Source organism: Mercenaria mercenaria, chromosome 18 (genome assembly GCF_021730395.1).
Source record: "Mercenaria mercenaria strain notata chromosome 18, MADL_Memer_1, whole genome shotgun sequence".
NCBI lineage: Eukaryota > Metazoa > Mollusca > Bivalvia > Venerida > Veneridae > Mercenaria > Mercenaria mercenaria.
The window spans coordinates 45,349,901-45,363,535 of record NC_069378.1 but is presented as its reverse complement, the minus strand read 5'-3'; positions in this window follow the sequence as shown (position 1 = coordinate 45,363,535).

Genomic DNA, 13,635 nt, shown 5'->3' with positions numbered 1-13,635 from the left:
TTGACAATAATCACGACATTTATGTCACTAAACAAGCTAAGGCGGAAAAGGGGGGACTAATATGGGAAATGTTAAATCAAACAAAAATATCGGTTATCGCCCAGATCTAGAAAATAGAATTATGCATGAGACAGAGGAGACCTTATCTAATATGATATTACATGTATATAAGCCGTGCCATGAGAAAACCAACATAGTCGGTTTGCGACCAGCATAGATCCAGACCAGCCTGCGTATCCGCGCAGTCTGGTAAGAATCCATGCTGGTCGCTAACAGTTTCTCCAATTCCAATAGGCTTTAAAAGCGAACAGCATGGATCCTGACCATACTGCGCGGATGCGCAGGCTGGTCTGGATCCATGCTGGTCGCAAAGCCACTATGTTGGTTTTCTCATGGCGCGGCTCATATATCTTTTACGAAATATCAGCAGGGCTTAACACATACTGTAATTGGTACATTATTTGCACTATCTGAGTGGTCTTCGATTGCATTTCTGTCATACACACGACACTCATCGTTCCCTGCGGTAGATAACATTTCTAAAACTAAGAACATCAATATTCATAATCAATAATAAGCCACAAGAAAATTTGACTAAACTAATCACGTTTTCCACATTGATTTAATTTAAGAGTCGAACAAAGGGAGATAAATATAACCACACTAATCAAAATGATTTGTATATCGTTTTACTCCCCTTGCTAACATAAGACAAAGGGTAGCCTATTATAAATATCCGTTGCGGGTTTAGCACATAATATAACTGGTAATACATTTGCACTATCTAAGTTGCTTTCGGTTGCATTCCGGTCATAAACCACTCATCCTTCCTTTCGGTAGAAAACATTTCTAAAACTAAGAACATCTATATTCATGACCAATATTAAGCTGCAAGAAAATTTAATTAAACAAGTTGCATAGATCTTTTTGGTTCGTGAACAAATAATATACACCTGATATAAATGTAAATGGGTTTTTTTCTACATTGATTCAATTCAAGATTCAAACAAAGGGAGATAATTATAACCACATCAGTCGGATCATTATTGTATCGTTTCACCCCCCTTGCCAACGTTACTGACAGGTTCAGAAAAATATCGTTAAGTATAACAGTAGACAAGCTAATCATTACTTTGAAACTTGGAATAACGGATGCAGGTATCTTAAATATGGTGTTCATCTTTATTTCTCTTCAAGAATAATAACAAGGATATATACAAGTACTATTTCGTACACGAAACCTATAATTACTTAATACCAAAGTCCTATTTATGATCCGATTATTTGCTAATGAAAATCCACTAGCATGTTTGTCAATTTTTCTCCCCGTATCATATTTTTGTTTTGGTGTGGTTGGGGGGTTGTTAACGTCACACCGACATAATTAAAGGTCACATTACGCTTTTCCAGTCCAGTCTTTCATCGTGAAAGATGACCAAAAGCGCCCTTCCAGCGTTTTATCACGGACGGGTTCCTGGGTAGAACCACCCGCTTACTGTATGCCAACTGGATTGCTTCCTCACATGAAGAAGTCAGCGCCCCGAGAGAGGCTCAAACCCATATTGCTGAAGGACAAGTGCTGCGAAGTCAGTGAACTTAACCACCTTGTCACAGAGACCACTTCCTTCCACATTAAATCCTGAATAACGATTTATTTTTAGCTGAGGCATTTTCAGTGTGAAACACCCCACCCCCAATACATACAAAACACTAACACCAACAAAAATGGTCTTGAATGGTTTCGAAGAATGGCTAATGTACACGAATATTCCGAGTGTGTATTAGCTTATATTTATTGATGATTAGCATGTCAGAAAAATTGTATTTTGGATGTATCACTAAATTGATATACGCTTGTAACAATTTATCATTTGTCCTTGTTACTTGTATACTATGAAATGAAAATGTAAAGACCTGTGTACCTCCAGGTTCCTTAGATTATTTACAGCGATAACTGGATCCATACATGACATAAAGTTGAAAGGGAACTAGTCAATTGAAAGAGCATATAATTTTTCTATAGTAATATATATATACGAATTTTGCCTTATAAGAACGGCTCTCAAAATGTCTAGATGAGCCGTGCGAGTTTAATTTCATGAAACCAGATCGTCTAAAGACAATCAAGCTAGAACTTTACTTCGCAAAAAAACTCGCACAAGATAGTATGTGTTAAGATATATTAGTTTGCCTTCGTTGTTGACAATGAAGAGGGATCTATTCGAAAAGAAAACTTCAATCTTTTTATTTCGGCTAATTCCGCATGGAACAGTCTCCAGATTTAGTTTGCAAGTCCGAATTTTCGCAAACTCAAGTACCTTTTTTGTTTTTTTACTTTTCTTTGAATATTTAACATCTAACAATAGTGCGGGTTTCATAAGGAAATTACTGAGATGAATTAATTTTAATTGTGTATTTCAATTAAGATGAATTCTTTAAATAATTTCAAAGTCGTTTCTCCCTTGGAAGTATTTTATCTCCAGTGGTTTTTTTACGATTCCACGGGACACTCACGGGAGTATTTCTCCCACTTTATCAATTCCGGGAGTGAAACCTAGTGAATTTGTAACATTTTCAAATGGAAATATTTTTCTCATATGAACATTGTATGTACATTTGTAATAACAAACTATTCCGACATTTTTTCGCACTTAAAATCTTCCCATATCAGTTACAGAAGCAAATTCCCTGTGGGAGATTTGATTAATTTTTAAAACTACACAATATGTGTAATTGTTTACTCCTAAATCTGATTTTCTCAACATCAATTATTTTCTAAATTAAAGATCTATTACTGTGCGAGGTACAAAATATATCATAAACCCGCCGGTGGAAACCCTCCATTTTTTAATAGGAGCACAACCCCTAGGGAAGATTTAAAAAGATAAGCTGATATTTTGTTAGAACAAAACTTACGCATTTTATATTCATAATAATACTTCGTTATTTTATCATTCGAAAAACACAACACAAAAATACTTAACATTTTCATTTTTAAGTAATTATCTTAGCTTTACAGAATGTTTATAAATCATGAAATGAATGGAACATTCAAGTAGGGGAATTTAAGGCCACTTACTGTTAAAACTATGACAGCGTATGCCGAAGCAATTGTCTTGAAACTAAGCATTAAAATCCTATCAGCCGAGAGTAGACCAATGCTATAAACTTTAAGTGACGAACAAAGTACAAACAGTCCAAAGCTATACAAACAGTTGCGACAGCGATAACAATACTGAAAAACACAAAAGAACACAGCAGCAGCTCAATTGAAATGACGTCCAGTTTATAACTAAGATGCTAGTCAGACAATTACAACTAACGAAGTTGCTAACAGTTATAGTGAAAATCAAAACTCGTGCGGGGATGGGTAAAGTTTATATCGTTGCTGAACACTGTATGTGACAATGTAGCTATGTATCGGTCGAAAGCAGAATGAGAAATTTTCACGTGGTTTTCAGACTTAAATACCTTAACCCGCAATAGAGTTTTGCGATAATGGCTTAATCGAACTAAATGAACATATGCGGCTTGCTTGATTGGAACCAATCTCGAGCAAGGCAAAAGAAAACATGTATCCGAATGCATAGTAACTGTTTAGAGGAGCTCCGAATCGCATGTGAGCGGCGTAGCAACTACAATACTCAGTTTTTTCTTGAAAAATAAAGTAAATTATTTCAAGTTCAAAATAATTTGCCTTTTTTTAATTCAGTTATAGCAGTACAATAAGCAAATACCATGATATTCCGAAAGTAATGTAGCTTTTTATTTGTGCTTTAATAATGATGTATACATGCCTATAACGATATTTATTTAGCCTGTAATTGCACAAAGCTTATTCTCTGCTCTATATGAACATTATTCTGCACCAATTGGCTGGCCCAGAATTTGTATTGCGTTGAGCTGATATAACACTTAATTAACTGTTATAATTAGCATTCCTGCAAAAAAGCACTTACTCTTATTTTTCGTTCCCAGCTGATACGTTTTATAATAAATAGAAGCCTTTTGAAAGTTTCAAAGCATCTCAAAACTTCATTGAATGATATTGGAGTCTTTGAAAGTTCACGGTTTTATTGTAATTGTCATTTCAGAATTTTTCGGCCATTTTAGCTCAGCCTGGCAAGTAATTTGCTTTTTTATGATGGGTATCACGTCAGGGTATTAAATATTTGTCTTTGTCTGGCATTCTGGACTTAGCTCTTGAATATTCTGAGATTATATTGGCAATGGCTGGCAAACTACATCGTACAACTTTTTGAGGAATGTTAATAATAGTTTTATCAGGAATTCTTGTCATCACAAGAGTCTTCCTTGAACTCACACGTACCAACGGCAAAATTATAATGGCGAATTTTTACAAAGTTTCATTGCATTGAGAACTCTTTGTCAGCTTTGTGTTATTATCGGCATCTATCATCCAACAGACTCAGTAGTCGTCATCTAGTCATCAAGATTGAAGGCCCTGGATGTCTTTAATTCGCATGCATGTTCGTATTGGTGTTCTTTTTGTCAACATTCATTATCTACATTTGGACAATATGTGTTTGGGTATACATAATGCTCAGCTACTATGCACGTGTATGCGTTTTCATACATCCATATTTCCATGTTGAGTGCTGTATTGGTGGCTGCGTTCTTTGAATGTGGTTGTTCCGTTGGGCTTTTGCTGGTGTTTATTTCTTTTACATTTTTGTGAGATAAATGACAAAAAATGTTTCCAATGGCATAACAAGATTGTGCAAATAAAGAAACGGTTTTCAACAGAACGTTAGGGACGACAAAAAGATTTTTTTCAAAATAACGAAATATGTATTTAATTACCTTACAAACAACCAGATATTTTAAAGTGGGACTCGACCAATGCTATAAAAAATATCGTTATATGCTCATATTAGTTCTCTACGTTGCCACTCCGCTATTTTCTCATTTTGCATTCAAGTCTATCATTTTTTCAGTTCAGCAACTTGTCCCAGGATACCCAAAACCCTTCGCACCCTCAAAAATTGACTTACATGATATTTGATTATTTGATCCGTACGATCTACTTGTTTGACTAGAATGGGCTGCTATATCAAATACTAAGTTTATAGCAAAAGATATCTTTATGAGGTGTTGGTCACTTGTATGCATATGATAACTTGTATCGAGTTGATCCCTTGGCATGTTGTTAAGGTTAAGGAGTATATCTTCAAACCACAGAAATATTTAATAAATTAACATCTTTACCAACAATCTACCTGACTATTACATGTCCTGCCGTACTGTCCATTACGATGGATATTTAAAATTCTCTTAAAATGTTGTCTCCCTTTAAAATGAATACCATTTGTTAAGAAATAAAAATAAACAATTGCTGAAAACTACTTTCAATCTAGTTATGTAAAATTTCAGCACTGGGACATTATTGCAAATGTATCGAAACGAAGATATTTAACAGTTCTTTGAAAATGATAAGTATTCAAAGGCGCTGAACTGTCCAATAATTGTCCCTTTATACAGCCCTTTTTTTCGGAATTCAACGTACATTTGTATATATATATATATATATATATATATATATATATATATATATATCAGTAAACTGACAGATGTTGTGTAAAGTAACATACATGTATTATATGATGTTCAATTTGCTTGTGAAACAAACTTTTCCTTCTATGATTCGATATTGTTTGATTTCTTTTTCTCAAAATGTAAGACTACGTTTTAATAACTGAAACATAGAGTTAGTAATGAAAGCGAAGACAGACAAGATTAAATTTGAAAAATGGTTATTCGAAAATAGTGCTTTTTCAACATTTTTCCCGTCACATAAACGACGTTGTCTGCTTGTATCAGTATGTGCAATGCCTCACTGGAATATCACGCCATAGACACGTGGCATGATACCCTACCCAGTCACATTATATTGACACCGGGCTTGCCAGTCCTCGTACTATGCTCTTAACGTTTAGCGCCAAGCGAGGAAGTTACTAACATAATTTATTATGTCTTTGGTATGACGCAGCCTGTGATCGAACCCACGACCTCCGGCACACGAAACGGGCGCTCTACCACTAGGCTACCGAGGCGTTTGCGACTGAAGGGACAAATCAGAACAGATATGATTATAATTTAGACACGAACTTCATATATTCCCTACTTCTATCTTTGCACGCAACGCAGATCCTGCTATTATTATTCGCTTGCTGCAACCTTAAAGTAACATTGAGGTATTAGGAAGTCTTAAAGGTAAGGTTGTGTGATGAGAAAGGTAACAATAGATTTAATAGAATTACAAGTATCATTTTTTATCTAAAATGAAATAATCAGCATGAGTTAACATCATTGTATTGTACTTTCTACATTACTTGCATAAATAGTTTATATTATTAGCAATAACCCGGTTCCTATATATCTTATCGTGCCAATCTGTACGTAAATACTGGTGGACTTTGAATAACTTTCACTTAATCTCTGCGGATTCGAACCATTCGTTGGTCATCATTTAGGGTAGTTCCACCCAGATATTCTTGTATCAAATGATATTCAGGGAGCTCGTAATGGTTTTTTACCACAATGAAAGCTGAACAGTTTTCATGTGACCTACATTGTTAACCAACAGTACAAACAAATTTCACGAAAACCGTAATCAGAACAGAAATGAACGCTAGAATATTTTCTCTCCAAGGTCATTTAAAATGCTCCTGTATTGGTTAAGGTTCGATAGAGCGAAATTATTTGTTAAAGGAATCTGGCATAGTACAGTTTTAATGATTTGGTAAATACTTGTAACTAATTAGTAATAGCAACATATTCATCTTGATATAAAAGTTATGGCATTTTTTCTAGGCAATCAAAGGTACAAGCAGCAGTTTTATGTACGATCTCTAAATATCAGTCCAATTACGAACGATTCTAATTATTTATATTCAAGACTTAAACCAGGGAGGAACCTCATGAGTCTAACCACATATCTAATGATTGTCAACGGAATGAAGTAAATTTTCCATGGCAAGAAAGTCACTCTAAATTGCTTTTTCTTCGTGGTTGAAACAACTACGGGGCGAAATGTCGACAACCCTGTACACATGCAAAGTGTGGTAAGACGTCCATTTATATGATGAATAAATAAAATCTTTACCACCATAAAGTGTTTGAAAACGCTTGGATGCATAGAATGCAACAACGTTAGATAATAGCTGACTCGGTTTGATTGAGAGATAAAGAAATGTGTAACATCCGTCACGCCCCGCTAGCTCCAATTTAAGCAGTAGTCTATTACATTAAAATGGAATTGATTCTCATGGGTCCAAAGGGCCAAGCAATTATACAACACTGTATCCAATTGCGAGGAAAATGTTTGTAGCCTACATTTCAAATAGTTTCCATTTCTACGAGTTTGGAGGTTCGAACTATAATAATTAAACTTAAATATACTTCATTATAATCCTCCTTTAACTATTCACTCTTCTTTAAAAAGCATTTTTGTGAACATTATTTACCGATAATGAATGATTTAAAAGGATAGATGATAGGAATGATTGGAAGCTGATGATAACTAATATATATTTGTTTATGGGCAATTCGAAATTAGGCTTTCGTGGTGATAACGTGTTACAGAAAATGGAACTTTTCGTCTTAATAACAGGACAATAAATTCTAAATTATTTTATTTCACATTAATGTTCTGTTTATTTCTTTGTGTTGTACAACTGTTTTACTATAAAAAGGTTTGCTAAATTGTAAGATGATATTTACTCAGATATGTTATGATAAAGCCACTGTTATTTCAACTTATATTATATACCTACGAGTTTTCAGTCTGAACTACAACATGTATTACACTTACCAAAACAAAACTTTGTATTCAACTCCCATCGACAACGGAAAAATATTCAACAATCAAATTACTTACTTTAGTTATGACGTCAAATATAACGTCATAAATGAAGTAATGATGGCATGTCGACGTTCAAAGCGTCAAATATTTCACCGTTGAAACGGATTTTCAATCTTATTTGCCTAAACATATAGTTTGGTTGCTACAACACTAGAAAATGTATATGTAAATAATAAAAGGGTGATTTAAGCAGTACCTGAAACTGCAATAATGTATTTGGCTCTCATGTATACTGCAAGGCCGAATCACACACGGCGCATCGCATCCGTTTCGTGAAATACAGGCCTGGCAAAATCAATTCGTGCTGAATACAACATTGCAGATCAAGATACTGTTGTAATAAAGCTATTTTATCTGGTCAATAACTGAAAGACTTCATCTATTTGAAATTTTCTTCGGTTTTTCTTTTTCTCGTTTTTCAAATGCTGCTTATTCATCAAAATATATAGAACTCTACACTAAATTAAATCACATAGCTGAGCAAAATTTTGTAATCGCTCTATTTTGTTTTGATACAATAAAGCATTGCTCTTTCCTTCGTGGCAATAATAAAGGCCATTCATATATTCAAAGTTATTAAAAGAAGAAAGAGATGTATTGAATTCAAACGTAACACATGTTTCAAATTTGTTGGCGTGTTTGAAATGTTTTCAAAGAAAATTAGTAAACGTAATCACTGAAACTTATATTGTTTGCGGTGTAGTTGAAGTATTTTCGTTGATTACTTATATATCAGATTAGCAACAAGAATCAATAGCTTATGATTATATTGAACTGCAGCTTAAATAAGACAGCAATAGACTGAATATCCACACGATTGAACTCGTATAATGTAGACTCAAGATATCGTACATATATACATTTAAGCTTAATGCTATTGACTTAAAATGGGATTTCCCTGATTGATCCCTGAAACTAATAAGTTTATCATTGAGATCAATTTAAAATCAATGAAGCTTTAAGAAGATGTTTTATATCGTCTCCCAGAATTTTTTTTTCCTAAGAGTTGGTCTCGACCATTTGTAGTCAGTAGATTTCGTAAACTGCAGCTGCATCGTCACTAAATGAATATGAAATCAAATCAATATGCGTGATTATGTTTAATGAACTGAAAATCACAAAATCGTCAATAATGATAGTTGATATCTGGTACTTTGGTCGGTTTGAAAAATATCTGCAGCCAACTCTTACAGCTTTGCAAAATTGTAAATAAATTGTGATTGGATGAATACATGTATTAAAAGCTGACACAAACGTTCAACAAAACAATTGTTAAAAAGGCGTACACACAATCGCTTCGAAAACGTCAATTCGGTAAGTATGTAACAAACTATTGCTTAGGCAAGGAAAGGTTTCTATGAAATATCTGAATAAAAAATAGATAGTATATTTTATTCGTAACATTGCTTAAAACGATAACCACAGTCGTAAGTAACTGCGATGTTTGATCGACAAGCATACACACCCAGTAGCTACTGTTTTTAAATCATTTCTCTTCAAAGCAGAATACGGTGATAGACTGTTTAAATGTAGTATATTTTCATGTCTTTAAATTAATGATACTAATGATGTATTTGAATACGCAACTATTGTGATAAAATAAGTATGATAGGGTATTGATAATTTTATTAACTATTATAGTGGAAGATGTCAGTAATAGACTACATGATGCAAGTGAATTTATGGACACTAAAAATCCTGCAAGATAAAGTACATTGTACTTTCCATTTTATGAAGAGTTCTAGGTGTTTTGGAAGATCTCCCTGCTAGATAAAAATAATCATTAAACTACCAATTTGAAATAAGTGAATATAGTGCCAGCTTACTTTTGACGTTAAGTGCTATCATTTTAAGAATGAGTTACTATATTAATATGAACACAAATGACTTAGTTTGAAACAATACATGACAGACACGATAGCGATCAGCAGTATGAGTAAGCCATGCGTGAAGCCGCGAAACGTATGTTTGATTTACATGTCATGTAGAAGAAGCATTCAACTTTCTACACAAGATATCAAAAGTATTTCTTATCGTGCTGGTTTTAATTCCAGTTGACGAGCTAGCTTATCGTTGGTAATAATTGTCAATAGTTCGATTTAAATAAAACAAAAAAAAATGTTTGAATATTAAACATATCAGTAATATACAAAATACAAACTGTTTGAGATGTTGCAAAATAGAATGTGTACTATGTTATTAATAGGATACTGAAGGTACTGGGTGAGTCTTTTTTTGTCAAAATGTACGTATATGTAAAATGTTAAACTCACTGCAGTCAAAGTTTTTTCATCATCCGTATACAGTTTTCGGGTGACACAAGTACTTAATATAAATTCCGTGTATCAGTATATCAATCTGGTAAAGGTAAAAAGAATTAAATAATATGTTCAATTCAGCAGCTGAAAAGTACATATTAAGACATCGATTTTTACTATTATTTCAGGGAGTGGGGGAGGGGGGGGGGTGGGGAGGGATGGTAAACTGAAATAAGAAATTTGTTGATGAGAGAGCATTGTTACTCTTTATCTGCTACTCTTTGTAAAATGAATGCGAAGAAGAAGAGAAAAGAAAATGCACAAAAGACAAGTATGTGAATTTATGCGGATATTATTGTTTTGTATGAGATCCAATACAAGGGACAGTGAATTCGATATTTGTTGTAAAAATATGAAGAACTAATTAGTTAATTCAATATAAATTAATATACTGGGTCATCAAGGAAAACATTTTTTGCTGCTTTAAATGTGTTGATTTTGTATGAACTGAATGAATTTATATTTTCAACGAAGGCACGACAATATGTAAGTGAAAATTGTGTCGAAGCCAAGGGCAGACGTATTTGTCTGTGTATATGAAGTTTGAATAACGTTATGATTATTTTTGGAAACAACGAATTTTAATAAAAATCCACGATTTGTTTCGTTAAATTTCCCAACATTGTTTGTATATATCTGTCAATACAATAAATAATTATAAACCACGTAAACATTAACGACAAACTAAAATAAGAAGATGGTTTCGATAATTACGTCATATGCATTTTAGATCCAATAGCTTAGCTTCTGTTGTCACCCTTTCGTCGGTGTCTGCGTTCGCGTCACGATTGTTTTGTATGTACCTTTCTCAAAACTAATTTACACTTGTCTGTGGCATCACAGTGCAAGCAACTGAAGACTAGCCTAGCTTTATTTTCGTAAAGAATATATCCTCTTTTAGTTTACAAATTCTGTGAAAGTTTTCAAACTCTGAACAAGTCTTTGGCATCATAAGGTGACCTCACAAGATAAGTAAATTGCTCAAGATACTAAAGGCTTATGCACTTCCCTGGTCATATAAATCGTATCCTGACAGTACTGCTTTCAATAACACTGCCTAAATCTGATATGAATCAATCCGCCTACTACCAATTGAGTCAGGTTGTTATACATTATCCGTCTGACTTTCAGCTGAAAACGTTAATTAAATTGATCGAATCTCATATGTCGATGCGAAGTATGTTTACATGCTTGTTACCCTTGAAATGCATTTTCTATTTAGATATCTGTCTTATGAGGAACTAAAATTCAATTGACGCATTATTCTGTAATGAAAGAGTTAATAGCGTTTTTAATTATCGGGTGAGAACGAAATAATGTCCATTCTTCTGTTTAGTCAGATTGTGATAAATTTTCCATTTTAGATCACCGGTAAAGCTTAGGTACTTTAAATGTAAAACTGTTAATTGACACATTACTAAATCAGAACAAATTAAATATTTATTACATACATTGACTTAAAGCGTTTTATTTGATACTTACAACATGACTTATTTTAACCTACTTAAGATCTTTAAATTATGGTCATATCAAGAAGCCTGTTCTGATAATGCAATCTGAAACCCTTTGTTTTTAAAGTTTCTGAAGTTCGATATTGAATTAGAAGAGCATTTTATGTATAGCTATTTGTTTAAGGATATTTGCTAGTTTTGCTCATCAATTACACTCTATGATCGTGGTCGAGAAGCATGTGATCCTGTCATTTCAAAAATCAAACATACTTTCTCTTCGAATTATTTAATACAGGCGTGGCATAGAGATCTGAAATTTATGATTGTCTGATGTTTGTCACTTAATACTTGCATAATCATTCGAACGTATATAAAATGAATGATAAACGAAAGGAATTATACGAATCACTTATCACAAGTTCAACCAAATTATCTAGAGTCAGTCTGGAAACAAACATCCAAAAGTTCTCCCATATTGACGAAAGGAAGTCAATTATCTCATAATATACTTTAATGTTAAAGAAATGGGGCCCGATGAAATGTGACCAAATATTCCAGAAATGATATTTTGCAATGACTTTTGCGGTGACAGTTTATACATATTCTGAATAATCACTCCATAAAGAAATCACATACCTAAAACACCGATTGCCTTAAAGTGTATTGATTTATCTTCTGACAGTTCAAATGTGAATCTCATCTTGTGTTTCTAAAATACTATGTTGTCATGTACTCATACTCCTGTGTCGTTATGTATGAAATATCCCTGTCAAAACTGGATCAATTGGAATGATCCTGTGTTTAAAATGTAAAGCTTTACTATAGTTTCATATAATGTTGCCATATTTACAGTCCAAGTGCGTTTCCACCAAGTTATGAACAGCTGATGCATTCCAAACCAGCTCTGGTGGAATTCTTTATCCGGACGGCGGAACAATTCAGCGGCCATACCGCTCCTTTGCAATAATTGCCTAAGTATTCACTCTTTTGAGGCGTCATAAACAGTTTATAATGTATATTTATTTAATTTTGTTACGTCTCATTTGTAATTTTTAGAACGGATCAACATCTGTCCATTAATATGGCAAATATTTTAAATCACATTCTAAACTTTATCTCACCAACATGGCATTCTAATAATTTAACACAAATTTAACTTAAAGATAATATGAAATATAACATTATGTACTGTATCACAAAATTCAAAATTATACATCGGCACGTACAAATAACGGGGTTTGATTTAAATCTGATAATTTCGATATATTAGATTACTGCCATTTAATGTTTGATCTTTATCATGTTTAAGGGCCGATGAAACAATGTAAAAAGCAATAAGTTACATTGTATATTCGATGTATTCGATTACTTGCGGTTAATGTTTGATCTTTATCATATTTAAGGGTCGATTAAACAATGTACAACGCAATTGGTTATATTGTATATCAAGTGTACCTTGTCACGAAACGTCGGTTAAGGCCGATAGATAAAAAAAAGAATAATAATGATGCGCCATCGAATCTAAACTTTTGCTGTAAGAATGGTAAGCTCACCTGAGAAATAACGCCACCTGATTGACAAGAAAATCATGTTTTATCTTAATATTGATTAATATGCATAATGCATGTCACATTGATAAGGCTTAGCGCAGTTACAGTTACAATTAGGTAAGCATCAATATAGTTTACTGTTCCAACGACCGACTTTTCAAAATGATAAACATGCCTTATCCTGCGAATGATTATAAACTGTGGTGTATTTTCCACAGATCGTCCGAAGCAGGTGGCTTTGAATTGTTTGTTTTCTCCTTGCTGTATATATATGCTTTTCTTTGTACGTGTATTTTGTGCACATGTCATCATGTGCACATCCACAGACAAATCGATAGGGTTATTAAGTATTCTTGGAAGGTGGCTTTTCGTAATAAAAATGTATCCTGTTTTATTTTATATTTAGTTATTGTTTTTTTTTTGATCGCTGG